Source organism: Rhinolophus hipposideros (assembly GCF_964194185.1).
Source record: "Rhinolophus hipposideros genome assembly, chromosome: 8".
NCBI lineage: Eukaryota > Metazoa > Chordata > Mammalia > Chiroptera > Rhinolophidae > Rhinolophus > Rhinolophus hipposideros.
The window spans coordinates 5087984-5111599 of NC_138054.1; the positions used below are offsets into that span (position 1 = coordinate 5087984).

The 23616-nt window shown below is 37.7% G+C and overlaps 1 long non-coding RNA gene across 1 annotated transcript in view; it reads right to left on the reverse strand.

The window, feature by feature from the left end:
- Positions 1 to 23616, reverse strand: part of LOC308500760 — a 158203-nt gene that overhangs the window by 76271 nt on the left and 58316 nt on the right. The window contains exon 3 of the long non-coding RNA XR_013993779.1: positions 12340 to 12432. This is a non-coding gene — a long non-coding RNA (uncharacterized lncRNA). The remainder of the gene's footprint in view (positions 1 to 12339; positions 12433 to 23616) is intronic.

Below are 23616 nucleotides of genomic sequence, written 5' to 3' on the forward strand. Positions count from 1 at the left end.
CACAACTTCTTTATCCATTCATCTATCGAAGGACATTTTGGTTGTTTCCATGTCTTGGCCACCGTAAACAAAGCTGCAATGAACATTGGAGTACACGTGTCTCTATAGAGAAATGCTTTTATATTTTTGGGGTAGATACCCAGGAGAGCGATTGCTGGGTCTTATGGTAATTCTATTCGTAATTTCTTGAGGAACCTCCACACTGCCTTCCATAGCGGCTGCACCAGTCTGCATTCCCACCAACGGTGTATGAGAGTTCCTTTTTCTCCACAACCTCTCCAACACTTGTTACTATTTGTTTTGTTGATGAAAGCCATTCTGACTGGGGTGAGGTGATATCTCATTGTGGTTTTCATTTGCATTTCTCTGATGATTAGCAATGTTGAGCATTTTTTCATGTCTATTTGCTATTTGTATATCCTCTTTGGAGAAATGTCTCTTCAGGTCCTCTGCCCATTTTTCAATTGGGTTGTTTGTTTTTTTGTTGTTGAGTTTCATGAGTTCCTTATATATTTTGGATATTAGCCCCTTATCGGAGGAACTGTTTGCAAAAATCTTCTCCCATTCAGTTGGTTGCCTCATTATTTTGTCAATAGTTTCTTTTGCTGTGCAGAAGCTTTTCAGTTTCATATAATCCCATTCGTTTATTTTAGTTTTTACTTCCATTGCCTTTGGAGTCAAATTCATAAAATGCTCTTTGAACCCAAGGTCCATAAGTTTAGTACCTATGTTTTCTTCAATGCAGTTTATTGTGTCAGGTCTTATGCTTAAGTCTTTGATCCATTTTGAATTAATTTTGGTACATGGTGACAGATAGCAGTCCAGTTTTATTCTTTGCACGTAGCTATCCAATTATGCCAGCACCATTTATTGAAGAGGCTGTCTTTCCTCCATTGTATGTTTTTAGCTTCTTTGTCAAAAATTATCTGTCCATATTTATGTGGTTTTATTTCTGGGTTCTCAATTCTATTCCATTGGTCTATGTGTCTGTTTTTCTGCCAATACCAAGCTGTTTTGATTATTGTAGCCCTGTAGTACAAGCAAAAATCAGGGACTGTGATACCTCCAGTATTGTTCTTTTTTTTTAATATTGCTTTGGCTATTCGGGGTCTTTTGTGGTTCCAAACAAATCTGATGATTTTTTGTTCTATGTCTTTAAAAAATGCCATTGGGATTTTGATGGGGATTGCATTAAATCTGTATATGGCTTTGGGTAATATGGCCATTTTAACTATGCTGATTCTTCCAATCCATGAACACGGAATGTCTTTCCATTTCTTTGTGTCTTCTTCAATTTCTTTCAAAAATGTCTTATAGTTTTCAGCATATAAATCCTTCACATCCTTGGTTAAGTTTATTCCTAGGTATTTTATTCTTTTTGCTGCAATTGCAAAAGGAATTGTTTTTTCTATCTCTTTTTCTGAGATTTCATTGTTGGTATATAGGAAAGCAATGGACTTTTGTACGTTGATTTTGTAGCCAGCAACTTTACTGTATTCATTGATTGTTTCTAATAGCTTTTTGGTGGAGTCTTTAGGGTTTTCTATATATAGCATCATGTCATCTGCAAAGAGTGACAATTTAACTTCTTCATCCCAATTTGGATGCCTTTTATTTCTTTCTCTTGCCTGATAGCTCTGGCGAGGACTTCCAACACTATGTTGAAAAGCAGAGTTGATAGGGGACAACCTTGTTGTGTTCCTGAACGTAGAGCATAGGGCTTCAGCTTTTCACCATTAATTATGAGATTAGCTGAGGGCTTGTCGTATATGGTCTTTATTATGTTGAGGTATTTTCCTTCTATACCAATTTTAGTAAGTGTTTTAATCATAAATGGATGTTGTATCTTATCAAATGCTTTTTCTGCATCAATTGATAGAATCATATGATTTTTGTCCATTATTTTGTTAATGTGATGTATCACATTGATGGATTTGCGAATGTTGAACCATCCTTGTGCCCCGGGGATGAACCCCACTTGGTCGTGATGAATAATCTTTTTAATGCATTGTTGTATTCGATTTGCTAGAATTTTGTTTAGGATTTTAGCATCTGTATTCATCAGAGATATAGGTCTGTAGTTTTCTTTTTTTGTGTTGTCCTTACCAGGTTTGGGTATCAGGGTAATGTTGGCCTCATAAAATGAGTTAGGGAGTACTGACTCTTCTTCAATTTTTTGGAAGAGTTTGAGCAGGATTGGTATTAGATCCTCTTTGAAGGTTTGGTAGAATTCACTGGTGAAGCCATCTGGTCCAGGACTTTTGATTTTGGGAAGGTTTTTGATGACTGATTCAATTTCGTTACTGGTGATTGGCCTGTTTAGATTTTCCAGTTCTTCATGATTCAGCCTTGGAAAGCTATATGTTTCTAAGAACTTGTCCATTTCTTCTAAGTTATTAAATTTGGTGGCATATAGTCCTTCATAGTATTCTTGGATAATCCTTTGTATTTCTGTGGTGTCCGTGATAACTTCCCCTTTTTCATTTCTGATTTTGTTAGTGTCTTCTCTCTTTATATCTTAGTTAGTCTAGCCAAGGGTTTGTCGATTTTGTTAATCTTTTCAAAAAACCAGCTCTTTGTCACATTAATTTTTTCTATTGTCTTTTTGTTCTCTATTTCATTCAGTTCTGCTCTGATTTTTGTTATTTCCTTTCTTCTGCTGACCTTGGGTTTCGCTTGTTCTTGTTTTTCTAGTTCTTTAAGGTGTAACAGGAGGTCATTATTTGGGATTTTTCTTGTTTCTTGAGATTAGCCTGTAATGATATAAATTTCCCTCATAAAACTGCTTTCGCAGCATCCCCAAAATTTTGGTAGGATGTATTTTCATTGTCATTTGTTTCTATGTATCTTTTGAGCTCTCCTCTAATTTCTTCTTTGACCCAGTCATTCTTTAAAAGTATGTTGTTTAATCTCCATGTATTTGTGTTTTTTTCCTGCTTTCTTTTTGCAGTTGATATCCAATTTCAAAGCTTTGTGATCAGAGAATATGCTTGGTATGATTTCAATCTTCTTAAATTTGCTGAGGCTGATTTGTGTCCCAATATATGGTCTATCCTTGAGAAGGTTCCATGTACACTCGAAAAGAATGTATAGTCTGATGTTTTAGGATGAAGTGCTCTATATATGTCAATTATGTCCATTTCATCTAGTGTGTCATTTAGGGCTGCGATTTCGTTATTTATCTTCTGTTTGGATGATCTATCCATAGCTGTCAATGATGTATTTAAGTCCCCTAGTATAATTGTGTTTTGGTCAATTTCTCCCTTTAGTTCTGTTAGTAGTTGCTTGGTATATTTCTGTGCTCCCTGATTGGGGGCATAAATATTGATGACTGTTATGTCTTCTTGTTGTATAGTCCCCTTTACCATTATGAAATGTCCATCTTTGTCTCTTGTTATCTTTTTCACCCTGAAGTCTGTTTCATCGGAAATCATTATGGCTACACCTGATTTTCTCTGGGTACCATTGCTTGGAGTGTCAATTTCCACCCTTTCACTTTGAGTCTATGCTTGTCCTTGTAGCTGAGATGTGTCTCTTGTAGACAGCATATGGTTGGGTTTAGTTTTTTGATCCAATCTGCTACTCTATGTCTCTTTATTGGTGAGTTCAGTCCATTTACATTTAGGGTGATTTGATATGTGAGGGTTTCCTGTCATTCTATCTTTAGTTTTCTGGTAAGGCTGTGTCTCCATTGTTTCTTTGCCTTTTTGTTGTCTATTATTTCTGTGTGGTGGTATTCTATGATGTTTCCCCCTGTTTCTTCTTTTATTACAGTATATATTTCAGTTCTGGATGATTTTTGAGTGGTTACCCTTAAGTTTATGTAAAAGAATGTTTGATATTTAGAGTATTCCAGTTTCTTCAGTACGCTTACTTTCTCTATTTCCATATTCCAGTTCAGGCCTTTATGCTCCCCCTTTTTATGTCTCGGTTGCCACAAGTTGTCCCTGTTGATGGTGGTCTAATAGCCTCCTTTAGTATTTCTTGTAGTGCAGGTCGTGTATTAGAAAATTCCCTCAGCTTCTGGATGTGTGGAAAGGTCTTCATTCCTCCTTCATATCTAAAGGAGATCTTTGCTGGATATATTATTCTTGGCTCATAATTTCTGTTTCAATAGTTTGAATATTTGGTCCCATTCCCTCCTAGCTTGTAGAGTTTCTGCTGAAAAATCTGATGATAATATAATGGGCTTTCCTTTGTAAGTTACCGTCTTCTTTTCCCTGGCTGCCTTGAGGATTCTTTCTTTGTCATTGATTTTAGACAGCTTCAATACAATGTGCCTTGGTGAAGGCCTGTTGGGATTGAGGTAATTAGGTTCTATTTGCTTCTTGGATTCGAGGATCCAGTTCTTTCCACAAGTTTGGGAAGTTCTCATCGACGATTTGTTTGAATATATTCTCTGTTCCCTTCCCTCTTTCTTCTCCTTCTGGTATGCCCATTATTCTTATATTGCTCTTTCTGATGGAGTCAGAAAGTTCTTGTAGAGTTCTTTCATTTCTTTTAAGTCTCAAGTCTCTTTCTTCTTCCATCTGTGTAAATTCCAGGTTCCTATCTTTGATGTCACTGATTCTTTCCTCCATCTGGTCAACTCTACTACCTAAGCTGGATATTTTATTGTTAATTTCTTCTATTGAGTTCTTAATCTCCAGAAATTCTATTTGGTTCTTTTTCAAGATTTCAATCTCTTTTGTAAAATGCTCATGGTGTTCTTTGATTGTGTTTCTGAGTTCATTAAACTGCCTTTCTGTGTTTTCTTGCATCTCGTTCAGTTTTTTCAGAATTGCAATCTTGAATTCTCTGTGATTTAAATCACATATTTCCATATCTCTAAGATCCTTTTCTGGAGACTTTTCACTTTCTTTCTGAGCTATCTTGTTGCCTTGGTTATTCATGACAATCACTGATTTACTATTTCTCTTCCTAGACATCTACAGGAGTGGCTTCTGCAACAGGTTGATAGGTATACGAAGAGCTTTTGAAGTTCCAAAGCTCTTTCTGCACCAGATTCAGAGCCTGTTTGTTTCAGCAGTTCTGTTTACTCCTGCAGGGATCCGCCCAGATAAGTGGGGCCAGGGGCAGGGTGAGTTGTGAGAGGTGGCCCAGAGCAATGGTGGCGACCACCACTACAGCTAGTCCTGCTTTCACAGCTCCCTCCCCTTTGCCGGAACTAGTTGAGCTGCGAATCTGTGTCTGTGGTCCACAGTTCTCAGAGCAGCAAATATTCTGTCCTTTGATCTGACACTGCTACTTTATTGCTTCTAGCACCGGGCAGGTGGGGGTGGGGTGAGCTCTGGGAGGGTAGGGAGGGGGGGCTAATCTCCGTGCCTAAGGCTTCCGTCGCCGCTGGGCAGTGAGGGCTTAAACCACCGATTTCAGCCCTCTATTTTATGCTTTGCTCTGAGATCTCCTGTGAACGGGCGTTGGGTTCAGCCGTTTTGTATGCTGCCCCCTCAGCCCTGTGGGCCGTAAGCGGAGCCCTAGCAGTCCGAGTCTTTCCCTCTCCCGCAGCTGCAGCTGCGGTAGTTCCGGGATGCAATGAGCACGGAGCACTGAGCTAGGTCTGTGTCCTGCGCCCGCGCGGCTCCGTCTCACTTCTCCTCTCCCTCCTCCCCCGCTCGCGTGATTCACCCACCTGGAGGTGAATTCAGCGGTGGGCCTCTTCGTCTTGCCTGTCTGCTGTGCAGGGAGTCCTTTGTGGAGTTATTGTTGTCCGATTCGTTGTAAATTCCAGGAGAGCTTTACAGAGGCTCACCTCACGCCGCCGTTTTTCCCCCTTTCTCCCTTCTACAGTTCTTAATGCTTTAATCAACTCAGAAGCCCAGCTGGCTCCCTTGGTAAGATTTGCCCTTTTTCCTCCAGGCACATAAACCCATTTTCCAAGTATTCTATCTATAGAAAGCCAACTTAATATTATAAAGTCTGGTAGAGATAAGAGAACCTGAAGTCAGGACTTTTCCATGGAAGACGACAGACCACAACACAAACACTATGTTTTCTGGCTTTTTCATATTGGGCACCAGTGGTGATGGTCCAACTACAGCAGCAACTATTACTCATTGGTGCCTATTGAGTGCCCTATGAAGACTTCTAAAAAACTGAAATATAAAAGTATTACAAAAAATAAACTGTTAAATATTTTTAAAATATTGGGGTAGGGAAAGTTTTTATAAGCATGGCAGGTGTGGGGACAAAGCCCCAAAAAAACAGTTTCCAGGCTCTCAGCCTCACAATAGAAAGGTGCTGGCTCAGGTAGTAAATGGCCATCAACTGTGATCAGATGGCCAGCAGCTGTGGCTAGTTGGCCGTCAGCTGTAACCCGTAAGCCATTGGCCACTAATATAACGGCTGTGGCTACGCTAGCAGAAAGGAATGGGGGCTAGCAAGAAGATGGTGGCTGGCAAGCACGGACTGCTGTTAGGCAGATTATGTAGATCCTGCTTCCTGTGTCTCCAGCCCAGCTGCCAGCGAGAATGTATTGGTTTGACTCCCCTATCTATGGCTCCGTGTGTGTTCCTTTTTGGCCTTACCGTGTCCTGCGTTCTTATGTGGGGAATGGGACAAGAGACCCTGCCGTAAGCCCCGCATGACAAATGGCGCAGCGAGCAGGGTTCCCCGCACGACACAGGAAACCCAGAAGCCACAGGGAATTTTACTAGTTAATAATTTAAAACTTCTTCATAGTGCAACAAACAAAAATCATCCATAAAGTTAAAAGAGAATCTGGAAGGTGATATATTACCATAGTTTGTGGCATGCCTTTAGTTGTCTGTGAGGCCTGTTTTCAGACTGGTCTGAAAATTAAACTACAAAAGACAGTGTCACGCAGGGGACCCTGCTCACTGCGCCATTTGTCGTGCAGGGTCTCCGCTCCCGCTCCCCACATAAGAACGCAGGACATGGTGAGGCCAAAAGGGAACACCCACGGAGCCATAGATAGGAGAGTCAAACCAATATATTCTCGCTGGCGGCTGGGCTGGAGACACAGGAAGCAGAATCTACATAATCTGCCTAACAGCAGTCCGTGCTTGCCAGCCACCATCTTCTTGCTAGCCCCCATTCCTTTCTGCTAGCGTAGCCATAGCCGTTATGTTAGTGGCCAATGGCCTACGGGTTACAGCTGACAGCCAACTAGCCACAGCTGCTGGCCATCTGATCACAGTTGATGGCCATTTACTTCTCGAGCCAGCACCTTTCTATGTGAGGCCGAGAGCCTGGAAACTGTTTTTTGGGGGCTTTGTCCCCACACAGATTAACAGGAGAAAAGCATACAAATTTATTTAATATAAATATATGGCATGCAAGACTCGTAAGGAAATGAAGACGCAAAGAAATAGTTAAATTTGTGTGTTTTTATGCTAGGCTTGATGAAGAGAGGAAAAGCATGGAAAGACATGATAGGGTAGAGATGATAAGTAAAGTAATCTGGGGGAAACTATGGAAGTTGCTTCAGATTCTTCTTAATATTCCCTTGGTTTTGGAGATGAGGATGGTCCTTTCCTCTGAGCTTATATAGGGAGGGCACCTCTCACATGAGGGTTTTATGACAACTTGAGGGGAGAGTGGCAGGAGAAAGGTCAAAGTGGCCTTCCTGCTTCTGCCATTTTCTCAAATCCCTTCACCTTCAAATAGTCAGCATGTCAAGGTGCCATACCTTGGTGTGGTGTGCCCTGAACCCCATCAATACCTGTCAAACTGGCAAAGACTTTTTTAAAAAAATGATAATGCCCTGAGCTAGTAAGAATATAGTAAAAAAAAAAAAAAAAGTCATTCTTTTACATTTTATTGGGAACATAAATTGATATACTTTTAAAGGTAATTTATTGGTGCTTATTAAATTTAAATGTTCACACCTACTTACCCTCACTGTTTCACTTCTAGGAATTTATCAACTGAAATAGTATTCAAGGAAGCAAAACATGCAGTATCCATAAGGATGGCTACAGATAAAACCAAAATTACAAATAATAAAGAATATCTATAAATACAATCATGGAAATTCAAGATACGTACAAAAACAAGTTGTACAATAACGTATAATCTGATCCCCTTTTGGTAAAAAAAATGGCATACTCATAAAAATATCTACCTCTAGATATTAAAATTATAAAACTTTTCTCCTTTGAGTGTTATTTTTGTGTTTAAAACATAAGAATTTATAAATTAATAATAATTAGGTATTAATGACAACTTCTAATTGAAATAAGTAAGGGGAGGAGAGTAGAGACTGAACTGTGACAGGTGGTCTCTCCTAAGGAAAAGAGATGGGATCTAAAACTCAAAAGAGGCAGATGCCAGCTTGTAAGTCATTTTAAATACTTGAAAATAAACCTCCAGTCAAGCTGTCTGCTACCAATAGTTAATATTCACATTAAATTTGTCACACACTCATTAAGAAATGTACAAATTAACCACTACTTTAGTTCAAAAAAAATTGCACTAATTTTTCATAACTTAGACTACATTAATTCTGAGAAGGAACTTCTTCTCTGGCTCCCTCATCTTACTTGAAATTATCTCATAAGTGTAAATTCAAACATGTTTGTGCAAAAAATGCTCTGTCACACTCCAAAAAGCGCTAGATTGCATGCATTGTTAAGCTATGCTCGAGTGGAGTAGCAGTAAGCATATAAATTGTTCCAAGGCAAAGTGAGTTTTACTGCTCCATGTCAGTAAAAGTGCATATGCTTATTATACCGACATGAAGCTTTATATTTAAAAAACAGAACACTATTTTTAAACATGTCTTTCTGAATACATTGATTCTTCACATGTGTGTGATTACTGCCCAAAGCTGCTATTTAATTTCGCCCTGAAACAGTCTCTCCTTTCATATACTGCACCCCTACATTCCTCTTACATGGAGTTCAGATCATTAACATAGTACAGGCTATTCCCCTGTTTAAATTGCCCATCCAAGTAAATTATTCCTAAACCTAAAGCATGCTTAATTTTTTAAAAAAGCATTGAAAGGAATAAATGCATGGAAATGGAACTTGCACAAGAGTTTCATATGTAGGCAGATACAAAAGACATCTGTGTAGTAATCGAGGAATCAGATTACTCTACTTGTCATCATTTTTTTAAGGATGGTAGAAGGAACGGGTGTAACCATGGAAATGTTCCTTCCAAAAACACAAAATTTAAACAAAACCCTAAAGCCTAGGAACATCAAGGAAACCAAGAGCCCTAGCCTTCAACAGAGAATTCAACATTCCCATGACACACACTAGCTAAAAAGAAATCCTTTCCAAGACAGAAAGAAAAGCGCTACAAAGACATAGCCCTTTGCTTGTACCCCAGGCAACATGGCTTTTATTCTGTAAAATAAAACACTTGTCAGCAACTACAGAAATAAAATACGTGTCTAAAATTTTCCTAAGAATGACTATTATTCATTCAGTAGTTAGATTCAGCCACTTTCTTTAGATAACTGTGGTGTGGCATTTTAATCCTAAAGTAAAGCTGGATATTCCTCATCTACTGGTTGAAATGGGGTAGTCCTTTGGGGGGCATGGATCTCTCTTGGTCTAAATTTAATTGGAAACAACTAAAACTTGGACAAATTCATACCAAGACAATAAATACTGTTTTGCCAAAGAGGCTAGAGTATGGACTAACAACTAATCAATTAGTTAGTTAATACAACGAATATTTACCGTATACCTATCATATGGTAAACACTGAAGTTCTAGGCAAACAGCTGCCAACAAAAATAAAGGAGATTTCTAATTTTGTAGAACTTACATCTATTTAGAGAATAAATATTAAATAAAGTAAAAGGGACAATTGCATATAGTCTTAAGTAGTGGGAAGGAAGTAAAACAGGGCAGTGTGATGAAGATGACTTGTGAGTTAGGGGTGGGAGGCTCCTTGAAACTGAGAGGTCTTAGAAGACACGACCTTTAGTTAAGACTTGAAAGCCAGGAAACATGAACCATGCACAGATGTAAAGGAAGAGAAAAATACACACAGTGGTTTTGAGGCAGGAATAAGCTTGGAGAATTATAAGAAATGAAAAAGGATATGCCTGGATCTAACGACTGCCAGAGAGAATTTAGGGAGGGCCAGATCATGCAGGGCCTTATAGGCCATAGTAAGGGGTTTGCACCTTATTTGAAGTATAATGAGAAAACATTGATGGATTTTTGCTCATTAAAATCCTGAAATATCACTCTGCTGCTTTGGGGGAAAAGGAATAGAAGCAGAGAGACCAGGTGAAACATTTTGGTGGCTTAGGCTAGAGTGGTAGAAATGGAGATGAAGATAAGATGAAATCTTGCAATAAACATATTTTATGATGGGCAGGTACTTGCTTTCCTCTCACCTAGATGAATTGAGGAAAAGAATGTCATTGTAGGAGAAGAAGTGGGCTGACCTCACCCCTTACAGTTATTTTTTAACTATAGTAACAACAGATTATACTACTTGAGAACTAAAGAAAAATTCTCCTCTTGGTGTCAAAAAGAGACAACTTGGAAAGTTGCAAACAAAAGTTCATAGCAAAAAAAAAAAAAGAAAGTTCATAGCAATTTCATAACTGCTTAAAAAAAACAAGAAGAACACGTTCTGAAGATTTGGATAAATAAAATTTTGCAAGTTTCTTTCTTTTTACTTTTTATATGTCTTGTAACAAAACTGCTTATTTAAAACAGATGAAAGCTGATACCTAGTATAAGGACAAATGCAGAAGGTCAGATTATAAAAAATAAACCAAATAATGTGAGATGTGAAATTCTAGTCAAGATAGAAAATATGAAAGAGATATCTGAAAAAATACATACACGTGTGTTAGGAATGGATTATTGAGGAAAGAAAATTAAGTATAAAACAGTATTGGAGGATGGTGAAGTATACCATTACAGTAAAAACATTTTCTGTTCAAAAGAGAAATGCACTGAATGTCTGAATTTTAAGTGACATAAACAATGAATTCCACCCAAATACTATGGTTTCTGCTCTATAGAGAACAAAATTAAGTCTATGTTCAACTGTTTTATGCATAAATTGGGTTTTTAATGTGTCCAAACCATTGTTTCAATAGTTTGATATTATTATATTAAATTGCGGCGATAATTTCAGAGACCAATTTTTTATGATAACCTATGGATTCCTCAATATATCATAAAATTTCAAAGAAATATGTCAGAATACTTTAAAAAATATATATTTAACAGAAAAATACTTTCTAATAAACAGGTGAAATATTATCAACAATATGGTAAATTATAATACATTCAGGGATGATATCCAAAATCCGTGGTATGGGCACTGACCATTGCAAGAGCAGGCTGGCCATGGTACTAGAGCGGATCTAGGAAGCCGCTGATGGTCCAGGCATTTACCCTTTAGCTGCTGGACAGTGGAGATGTTCAACGGCAAGACATGTTGAGGGTTCAGGCAGCACTATTTACCAACAAGTATGGAAGTCTTTTCATATTTCAACAACCAGTATGGCTGTACAAGCAGTGTGGATGGTACCAGCAGAGCACCAGTCCTGAGAATGTCTACATAATACAGACCTCTGCAGCCACTATATACATCAGTATTTCATGACATCAAGTCATTCCGTGATACATTATTACATGAATAAGGTAGATTACATAACAGTGTGTATATTCTGCCCTTTGGTACATGTATGTGGAATGCACAGACAGGACAGAGAAGATTTATACCTCTAGTAGGATTGTGGGTGCTTTTTATTTTTTATAAATGCTTACTTTTATTTTGTAAATTTCCTACAATAAAAAGAAATCTATGTTAAAATATTATGCTTAGGATATAGTATCATACAATTTTGGAAATTACAATGATTGGTAAAACAAAATGGAAAGGGGAAGTATTTATCAGTGAAGAAGCTCCAATCCAATTAAAGAATATTGCAATCCATAATTGTTCTCCCTGTTGTTGTTTTTTGTCACAAATAACATCACTGTCATAGAACTATAAACTCATAGTATTGTACTCTTATATAAATTGATTAAGACACTAGGATCTGAAAACTGGAACTCTATAAACCTTAAGCTTTATTTCACTTCTATAGACTCACAGAAACTTATAGCAAGAAAGACCCTTAGAAGATTATATCCCCTGTGTTGAGGTCAGACAGACTTCTGTACAGGCATACTTCAAAGGATCCTACTCTCTGCTGGGTTTATTAAAATTCAAGGATCTGCCTTTTAACAGACAACATAATATTTCCAGTCTAGGTTCCTGACAGAATGGATAAAATCAAATTACTTGCTAATCAAATTACTTCCTATTCTATGTTTATCAAAATTTCAGTCTCAAAACACATATTCATGGAGGATCGCTCAGAAGACATGGAATCCATCTGTTTACCTTATCAATGTAGGATCTCTCCTTGGATACGCCATACAACTGAAGAGTCACACATCAGAATCATAAGATGTTGCTTTCTCATAGATTTGTCATCTGAAAAAGAAAGCTTCATCCTCTTACTTTAGGGTTGTTATGAAAAATATTGTTCACAACATCATATGGCATTATCAATCTTTGAAGAAGAAATTTTATCCAGGTTCCACTACCTGGGATGGTTGCACTTCCCTTGAACAATTCCTTTATTTTTATCGTAGGTATCCTGTAAGTCTTGCAAATAACTATGCTTCCTTTTTTGTTTGTTTATTTGTTTGACTGCTGGGAAGCTCTGAAACAACTTGGAACCTATCTTATGACATGTATTTTGTGTTTTAATCTTAGTTGGTGGCTTTGATAATCACACATTGGGTCAGAGCACTGAACTCTGAAGCTCTGCTTTTCACTAGCCATGTAACCTTGGGCAAGAGACTTAACTCTCTGGAACTCAGTTTTCTCAACTGTAAAATGAGGGTAATAATAATACTTCATAGGATTGTTTTGAGAACCAAATGGGCACATATATGTAAATCACTATGAGTAGTAGCTAGAACATAACAACCATTATTAATCCATATCTTTTTTCCCTATGAAGAAATTGATACTGATCACACAGATGTAATATCATATGCTGATTCATATTTTTTAAAGGTAAGAGGAAATAAGTAACTATTTATAGTCAACGTATTTAAAGATAAGCTTCAAATTTGTTTCAAAACTTCCTTGTGGTGGGGCAGTAAAGGTGTGGCAGCACAAAGATTCACAGTATACATAAATAAAAACAAAGAAGTTGCTCAGAGAAAATGCAGAAAATTAAGAGTTAGTTTCTTCCTCCTTCTCTTTCCCCCTCCCCATCCTCTTTTTCTTTCCTCCTTTCCTTTTTTCCCAACTTACAGGGCAGATACAAATGAAAACAGCAGATCTATTGCATGAGCTACAAAGAACAAAAAAAAAAAGATCAGAGAAAGTAACTTTTTGTTATTTTATTACTTCCTGTTCTTTTCAGAACTGGTTGAATCAACTAATTTTACTAACTTACAAATATAAAATAAACAAACATTTTAAAATACAAAGAAATAACCATCACAGCTGAAGTGACAATGTATTCATAACAGTTAATGACTTTTCCATGGATTTTTCCCCTTTGAAAAGCTAGAAGGTGAAGAAAAATACACTAGATCTAGTTTGTTTCTTTGAAGTATGGATTATAGCACTGAGGGTAATCTAATGAAAAATTGTCTCTAAATTTCAAGTCAATAGCCAAATTTAAATGGAGTTTGAACTAATTCAAAAAGATATATGCATCCCTATGTTCATTGCAGCATTATTTAAAATAGCCAAGATATGGAAGCAACCTAAGTTTCCATTGATAGACCAATGGATAAAGAAGATGTGGTACAAACAAGTGCTGGTGAGGATGTGGAGAAAAGGAAACCCTCATGTACTGTTTGTAGGATTACAGACTGGTGCAGCCACTATGGAAAACCTCCAGCCATTATGAAGGTACCTAAAAAAATTGAAAATGGCACTACCTTCTGACCCAGCAATTTCACTCCTGGATATCTATCCAAAGAAATCCAAAAAACTAATTTGAAAAAAAACACATGAAGCCTGATGTTTATTGCAGTATTATTCACGATAGCCAAGATATGGAAACAACTGAAATGCCCAATCTAATCCATCGATGATTGGATAAAGAAACTGTGGTACAATTATACAATGGAGTATTACTCTGCCATAAAAAGAGAATAAAATCTTACCACTTGCAACAACATGGATGAACCTAGAGAATACTACTCTAAGTGAAATAAGTCAAACTGAGAAAGACAAATACCATATGATCTCACTTATATGTGGAATCTAAAGAACAGAATAAATGAACAAACAAAACAGAAATAGACTCAGAGATATAAGATTAAAAAATGATGGTTTCTAGATGGGAGTGTGTAGGGATGGGGAAGAAGGTGAAGGGATTAGAAAGCACAAAGTAGTAGTCACAATATATTCACGGAGATATAAAATACAGTATGGGGGATATAATCAATGTTTTAAAGACTATGTAGGGTGCCAGATAGGCACTGGACTTATCAGGGTGATAATTTCATTGATTGTGTAGATGCCTGACCAGTGCGCTATACACCTGAAGCTGAAGTAGAATAATATTGAATGTCAACTACAATTAAACACACACACACACACACACACACACACACACACATACACACATGTGCACACATGTACAGATGTCAGATTATAAAATTGTACACCTGAAATTTATATAATGTTATTAACCAATGTTATCCCAACAAATTAAGAAAATTCTCTGACCACCTTGCAAAAACTAATACACTGATCCTAGAATTCACACAGAAATGCAAAGGGCCCAAATAGCCAAAACAATGTTGAAAAGGAAGTACAAAGTTAGAGGATTGACAACTCCCAGTTTCAAAAATTACTACAAAGCTATAGTAATCAAAATTGTCTGATGCTGGCATAAGGATAGACATATAGATCAATGAAATGGAATTGAGATTCCAGTAATGAACCCATACAATATGGTGAACTGATTTCTGACAAGGCTATCAAGACAAGTCTATAGGAGAAAGAATAATCTTTTTAATAAATGGTGCTGGAAATACTGGATATTCACATATAAAAGAACAAAATTAGTGCCTATGTTATACCCAATACAAAAACTAACTCATGGGAGATGGCCAGGTGGCTCAATTGGTTAGAGTGTGGGCTCTTAACAACAGAATTGCCAGTTCAATTCACACATGGGCCAGTGAGCTGGGCCCTCCACAACTAGAATGAAGACAATGAGCTGCCATTGAGCTGCCAGAGGGGCGGCCAGATGGCTCAGTTCGTTAGAGTGTGAGCTCTTAACAACAAGGTTGCCAGTTCAATTCCCGCATGGGATGGTGGGCTACATCCCTGCAACTAAGACTGAAAATGTCAACTGGACTTGGAGCTGAGCTGCACCCTCCACAACTAGATTGAAGGACAATGACTTGACTTGGAGTTGATGGGCCCTGGAAAAACACACTGTTCCCCAATATTCCCCAATTAAAAAAAACTAACTCAAAATGGATCAAAAACTTAAATGTAATAGCTAAAATGTGGGGCCGGCCCAGTGACTCAGGCGATTGGAGTTCCATGCTCCTAACTCCAAAGTCTGCCGGTTTGATTCCCACATGGGCCAGTGGGCTCTCAACCACAAGGTTGCCGGTTTGATTCCTCGACAACCACAAAGGATGGTGATTATCAATAAAAGGGAAAATAGATTTTCCGTCAAGATGGTGGAGTAGGTAAATGCTGTGTTTGCCTCTGCTCAGGACCACATCATTTACAACTAAATCACAGAACAACTACGATTGAGAATTGCCTGAAGTCTAGCGGAACCAAAGCCCTACAAATATGGACATACAAAAGAAGCTACCTTAAGACTGGTAGGAGGGGTGGAGATGCAGAATGGGCTGGCCCCACACCCACCTGTCACCATTAAAAGCTGTGGGGGATAGCTTGGCTGCAGAGGACCCCCCAAGGAGTAACGGCTCCCGGCCCCTCCCCAGTCCAGGGTTTGAGAGCTGGGGAGAAAAGTCCCCATAACTTCTGGTTGTGAAAACCAGCAGAGACTGTGGCTGAGTGAGGCAGAGGGTAGCTGCAATCCCATGCACTCCTCTTAAAGGGCCTAAACACGGACTTATCAACTGACATACTCACTTGTTCTGAGCTTCAGTGCTGTGGCAGCACCTCAAAAGGTGCCAGGGACATATGGGGAGAAACTGAATTGTCTAATTTCAGGATGAGGGCTGGAACGACAGCTTTCTCCTGGACGGAGGAGCTGGCAGAAGGTGTTTTTCCTTTGTTGAGTCCTCTCCCTCCCTGCATGAAAATGCAGACAGATGCCACATCTGAGTCTCAATCAAACTGGCTATCCCTTTTCATCAGCCCCGCCGTAGTTATTCCCTGAGACCATGCCCCACCAAACTTTTGGGCACACCCAAACTGCTTTCCATATAAAAACATATAAACAGCCTGCCTTGGCTCTTGTTGTGGACTTTCCTAAAATCTCTCAAAGGTTCACAAAACCCAAACAAGCAGTATCTACCTCTGGCTGAGCAGCTCTAAGCCTGGCACTAGCGATAGTTGGTATTGGTTTGTGGCTTGACCTCTCAGGGCACCTCCAAGCACAGTGTGGGTGGCAGCCATCACTGGATTATTTTGTGGCTCATGCCAGGTGGTTCTGGGCAGGGCATACACTTCAGCTGAACTTGGTGGGTCCCCTCCCAGGAGGCCCCGGGCCTGGAAGGCCTAGTGGCCACCCGTGGACAGGGCTAGAACAATAACCAGACATCTCCAAGGTGACACAATAAAAGGAATGACTGGGAAGGCTCCAGAGCCTTAGTAAAGTGAACCCTGCTCTGTAGGGTCAGTCCTTGCACAATAGCTTCTCCACTGTAGAATAACTTCTCCAATGTAGTCATGGCCAGTCCTTACAACCGATCAGCCTGAGGGTCAATTCTGCCTATGGATGTGCAAACAGCAATCAAGTCTCAACTATAACAGGAAGACACACACAACTCACACAAGGGACACTCCTGGAGCACCCAGCTCTGGTGACCAGGGAGACTACACCACTGGCTCCCACAGGATACCTACTACATAGACCACTCTACTAAAACAGGGAGGCATAACAGCCCTACATAATAACATAGAAACAAACACAGGGAGGCAGCCAAAATGGGGAGACAAAAAAAACATACCCCAAATAAAAGAACAGAACAAAGCTTCAGAAAAAGAACAAAACAAAATAAAGACAAGCAATCTACCAGACTCAGAGTTCCAAACCCTGGTTATAAGGATGCTCAGTGATCTCAGAGAGGACTTCAACAAAGAGATAGAAAACATAAAAATGGAGATAGAAAATATAAAAAAGAAACAGTCAGAAATAAATGGTACAATAACTGAATAAAGAATACATTATAGGGAATCAGCAGTAGATTAGAAGAAGCAGAGGATTGAATCAATGATTTAGAAGAAAAGGTAGCACCCGATCAGAACAGCAAAAAGAGAAAAGAGTCAAAAAAAAAAAAAAAACGAGGAGAATTTAAGGGCCTCTGGGACAACAATAAGCATACCAACATTTGCATCATAGGGGTACCAGAAGGAGGAGAGAGAGAGCAAGAAATTGAAAACCTATCTGAAGAAATAATGATGGAAAACTGCCCTAATCTGGCAAATGAAATAGATATACAAGCCCAGGAAGTAGAGAGTCCCAAACAAGATGAATTCAAAGAGGCCAACACCAAGACACATCATAATTAAAATGCCAAAGGTTAAAAAGAAAGAGAGAATCTTAACAGCAGCAAGAGAAAAGCAATTAATTACCTACAGGGGAGCTCCCATAAGACTTATCAGCTGATTTCTCAACAGAAATTTTGCAGGCTAGAAGGGATTGGTAGAAAATATTCAAAATGATAAAAAGCAAGGACCTACAACCAGGGTTACTCTACCCAGTAAAATTATCATTTAAAAATGAAGGATAAAGAGCTTCCCACAATGAAAAAGCCAAAGGAGTTTATCACCACCAAACCACTATTACAAAAAATGTTAGAGGGACTTCTTTACGATAAAAAAAATTAAAAATATGAATAATAAAATGGCAATAACCACATATATATCAGCAATTAGTTTAAATGTAAATAATCCAATCAAAAGATAGTGTGGCTGAATGGAAAAGAATACAGGACCCTTACATATGCTGCCTACAAGAGACTCACTTCAGATCAAAAGACACACAGAGACTGTAAGTGAAGGAATGGGGAAAAGACATTTCATGAAAATGGAAAGGAAAAAAAAACAAAACTGTGGTAGCAATACTTATACCAGACAAAATTGACTTCAAAACAAAGGCTATAACAAGTGACAAAGAAGGACCCAGTAATCCCACATCTGGGTAATTACCTGAAGAAACCCAAAACGCTATTTCTAGGGGACACGTGAATCCATATGTTCATTGCAGCATTGTTTACAATGTCCAAGATGTGGAGGTAGCCTGGGTGTTCGTCAATGGAAGAATGGATAAAGAGGATGTGGTACATACACGTATACAATGGAATATTATTTGGCCATGGAAGGAAATGGGTTCTCACTATCTGCAGTGACATGAATAGACCTGAGGGTATTGTGCTGAGTGGAGTCAGACAGCGAAAGACAGATGCAATGTGATTTCGCTTATTTTTGGAATCTAAAGAACAAAACTAACAAACAAAACAGAAATAAACTCATAGATAGAACATTTTGATGATTGCCAGACAGGAGGGGGTTGAGGGTGGGTGAAAAGGGGAAGGGATTAAGAAATACAAATTGGCAGTTACAAAGTAGTGATGGGGCTATACAGTATAGCATAAGGAATATAGTCGATAATATTGTAATAACTATATATGATGTTAGATGGGTACTAGATTTATTAGGGTGATCAATGGGAGGGGGTTTGGGGGACACGGTGGAAAAAGTAAAGGCATTAATAAGTACGAACTGATAGTTACAAAACAGTCATGACGCTGTAAAGTAAAGCATAGGGAATATAGTAAATATGTATTGTGCCAGGTGGGAACTAGACTAATCAGGGGGACCACTTATTAAATTATATAAACGTCTAACCAGTATGATGCACATCTGAAATTAATATAAAATAATATTGAAGGTCATCTGTAACTGAAAAATTAAAAAGAGGGGGGAATGGGAATGGGAATAAGAGGTTCAGATTTCCAGGTATAAAACAAATAAGTCATGGGGATGTAATGTACAGTGTAGGGAATATAGTCAACAATATGTGATAGCGTGATACAGTGTCAAATGGTTGCTGGACTTACAGTAATCACTTCTTTAGGTATATAAATGTTGAATAACTTTTGCATACACCTGAATCTAATATAATATTGTATGTTAGCTAAGCTTTAATTACAAATCTTAAAAATAAAACTGAAAATATTAATAACAAGTGCTGGTGAGGATGTTGTCAAACTGAAATCTTTTCGTATTGCTGGTAGGAATGTGAATTGGACCACTGTAAGAAACAGTTTGGGGGTTCCTCAAAAAGTTAAATATACCCCTTCCACACGGTCACTCTAAGCTAGTGCCCAGGCCTGGAATCGGGCTACAGCCTCAGCTGCGCCCGCTGCCTCCCTCCACTTCCCGACCATGGACCCCCGCAAAGTGAGCGAGCTTCGGGCCTTCGTGAAAATGTGGGAAATAAGGGGGCGGGGGGAAGTTGAATATAGAAATGCCATATGATCCAGCAATCTCAATTCTAGGTACACTCGTATACCTGAACTGGTTTTACTCATAGCACTTTTGACATCAAATATGTTGTGTCTTTTCCAACACCACTTCAGTTCTCCAACATCAGCTGGGTGTTCTACAATTCAATTAATTCTGACCCTATCTTTTTGGAGTTAATCACCAATGCCCAATGATCTAATCAGTTGTGTTTATGTAATGAAACCTCCATAAAAAAAAAAACCAAACAACATGGTGCAGAGAGCTTCCCAGTTGGTGAATACATCCATGTGCTGGCATGGCTATGCACCACAACATAGGGATCAGGCCCACAAGACTACCTCCACTTCAGATGCCAGTCACGAGTCCCAGCTTATCACTACTACTTCTGACTGACTGGCTATAAATTCAGAGGGTTCCCACAACCCCCTCCTTGACTCTATCATTTGTTAAAGGGACTCACAGAACTCCGGAAAACACTTTATTAACTGTGACTCGTTCATTATAAAGGGGTACAAATCAAGAACAGCCACATGGAAGAGATGCATAGGTGAGGCGTGGGGGTGGGTGCAGCCCTTCCAAGCCCTCTCTGGGTGCAGCGCCATCCCAGCGCACGGATGGGTTCACCAACTGAGAAGCTCTCTGAACCCTGTTGTTTGGGAAGCTCTCTGAACCCTGTTGTTTGGATGATATCATGGAGGATTCATTACATAAACATGACTGATTAGATCATTGCCATTAATGATTAACTCAATCTCCACACTCTCCCCTCCATGGAGATTAGGGAATGAGGCTGAAAGTTCCAACCCTGTAGTTATGGCTGGGTCTTTCTAGTGACCAGCCCCAATCCTGAAGCTGTCTAGGGGCTCCCAGACACCAGTCATCTCATTACATACAAAGACACTTTTATATGAATGAAACTTGAAGACATATGCTAAGTAAAATAAGCCAGATATCAAAGAAAAAAATATTGTATGATTTCACTTAGATGAGGTACCTACAATAGGTAAATTGATAGAGACAGAAAGTAAAATAGAGGTTTACAGGAGCTAGGAAGAAGGGGAAATAGGGAGTTATTGTTTAATGGATATGGGGTTTCTGTTTGGAGTGATAAACGTAATATGGAAATGAATAGTGGTGATGGTTGAACAACATTATCAATGGAAAAATGTCACTAAATTATACATTTAAAATTATTAAAACTAAATGTATGTTAAGTGTATTTTACCAATATTAAAACAATTTTTAACATGCAAAGATTTGACTAGAGATTTCTCCAAAGAAGATATACAAATGACTGATAAGCTCATGAAAAGATGCTCAACATCATGAGCTAGCAGGAAAATGCAAAACAAAATCACAATGAGATATCACTTCACAGCCACTAGGATAGGTATAATCAAAAAGACATATAATAACAAGTGTTGGCAAGAATATGGAGATAATGGGATACTCATACACTACTGGTAGGAATGTAAAATAATGCAGCCACTTTGGAAAACAGTCTGGCAGTTCCTCAAAATATCAAACATAGTGTTACTGTATGATCCAGCAATTCCATTCCTAAGTACCCAAGAGAAATGGAAACATGTTCACACAAAAATTTTTACATCAATGCTCATGGCAGCATTATTCATAATAGCCAAAAAGTGGAAATAGCTCAAATGTTAATTAACTGATGAACGGATGAGCAAGATGTATATCCATCCAATGGAATTTTATTCAGCAATAAAAAGGAATAAAGTGCTGACATATGCTACAACATAGATGAACCTTAAAAACGTTATGCTAAGTGAAAGAAGCTAGCCACAAAGGATCACATATCTAATGATTCTATTTATATAAAATGTGTAGAATAGACAAATCTATGGAGACAGAAAGTAGATTAGTGGCTGCATGGGGGTGGTGAGGGGTCTAGGAGCAAATGGGGAGTGATTGCTAATGAGTCCAGGGTTTCCTTTTCGGGTGACAAAAATGTACTAAAATGGATTGTGGTGGTGGTTACACAACTCTGGATATACTGAAACCCACTGAATTGTAAACTTGAAGTGGGTGAATTGTACATTATATGAATTATGTCCCAATAAAGCTGTTACCCAAAAAAATCTTCCCATAAAAATTTGAACACTGCTTCCAATCTGTAACATAACTTTATTTGGCTAGGGAAAAATAGTAATAAAAGTGGAGGCAGTAATTAAAATTCGTTTTCTTACTTTTGAAGGTTATATTCTTTTTATAAAATGAAGCATATATTCTGTGACTTAATATCACTACTTTTCCTGTCAAATTTGACCTTCAAATAAAATTTGATATCTACTTAATAGCTAACATTAATAAAAAATAACCAAATTGTATTTATCCAACAAATACAAGAAATATTTTAAAAACTATAAATTTGATTCATCATCACAATAGATGGAAAGAGAAAAATCATGATTATTCTAATAGATGTGGAAAAAGCACTTGATTAAATTCATAATAAAAGGTTTTAGAAAGACGTAAGAAAGAGGACCATTTGTGACAACATGGGTGAATCTTGAGATTATAATTCTAAGCGAAATAAGTCAGACAGAAAAAGCAGAGAACCATATGATTTCACTGATATGTGGTATATGAACCAAAAACAACAAAAGAACAAGACAAACAAATGAAAAACAAAAACTCATAGACACAGACAAAAGTTTAGTGGTTATCAGAAGGTAAGGGGTAAAGGGTAAGGATGAGGGTAAAGGGGATCAAACATATGGTGATGGAAGGAGAACTGACTCTGGGTGGTGAACACACAATGGGATTTATAGATGCTGTAATACAGAATTGTACACCTGAAATCTATGTAACTTTACAACAAATTGTCACCCCAATAAACCTTAATTTTAAAAAAAGTAAGGATAGAAGTATTTTCATAAAGAATATCTCTAAATAATCTACAGCAAATACCATCCTAAATGTGGAAACATCAAAAGCATTCCTTTTACAAATCAAAAAATAAATAACACAAAGTTGAAGGTCCTATAGCATATACATTTTTAAAAAATTGAAACCAAAATGATTGCAAAGGAGTAAATAAAACTATTTTATTAGATATGATCATTTCTGTAGAAAACCAAAAAGAATCTACAATGTATTAGAAATAATAAGAGAATTTAATGAGGTGAATGAATATTTAGATTGCTGTATAAAAGTCAACTGTATTTTTTTACACTGATGACAAATGCCTGGAAAATTAAAAAGAAGACAGCATTTTTAACAGCATCAGAAAATATCAAACACCTAGAAATAAATCTAATAAAAGATATGAAATATCTCTAGATGAAAACCATAAAAAGACATTAAGAGACGTTAAATGAAGACCTGAAAAAAATGGAGAGATAGACCATGTTCATGGGTAAGAAGACTCAATATTGTAAATAATTGATCTATAGATTCAATGAAATTCCAAAATAAAAAATCCCAATAGGTCCTTAGATCTATTAATAGATCATGTTAAGATAATTCGAAAATAAAGTATAAAGAATAAACATGCAAAAAAGCCAGGAAATTTTTGATGATGAGGAAACTTATCCTATCAGATATCAAGACTTTCTGTGACACTATGATAATTAAGGCAGCATGAAACAAATTGGGCAAATTAACAGTATTCAGTAAGGATCCACAAAAGACCAACACATTCATGAACCTTTAGCAATGTCAGATGAAACATGTCATACTGATGGGGAAATTAGGGACTCTTCAGTAAAATGGAGGTGGAAAAAAATGATTATACATGTGGCAAAAGATGAAATTAGAGTTTATGTTATAACAAGATATGAGATCTAAATCCAGATGTATTAAAAACGTATATGTCAAAAACAAAACTTAGAAACTCTTAGTAGAAATTATAGATGAAAATATTTTAGACCTTGGGGAGGGAAAATTTTTTTTTAATTTAAACAAGAAAATCACATCTTTTTTGAGCCTTGG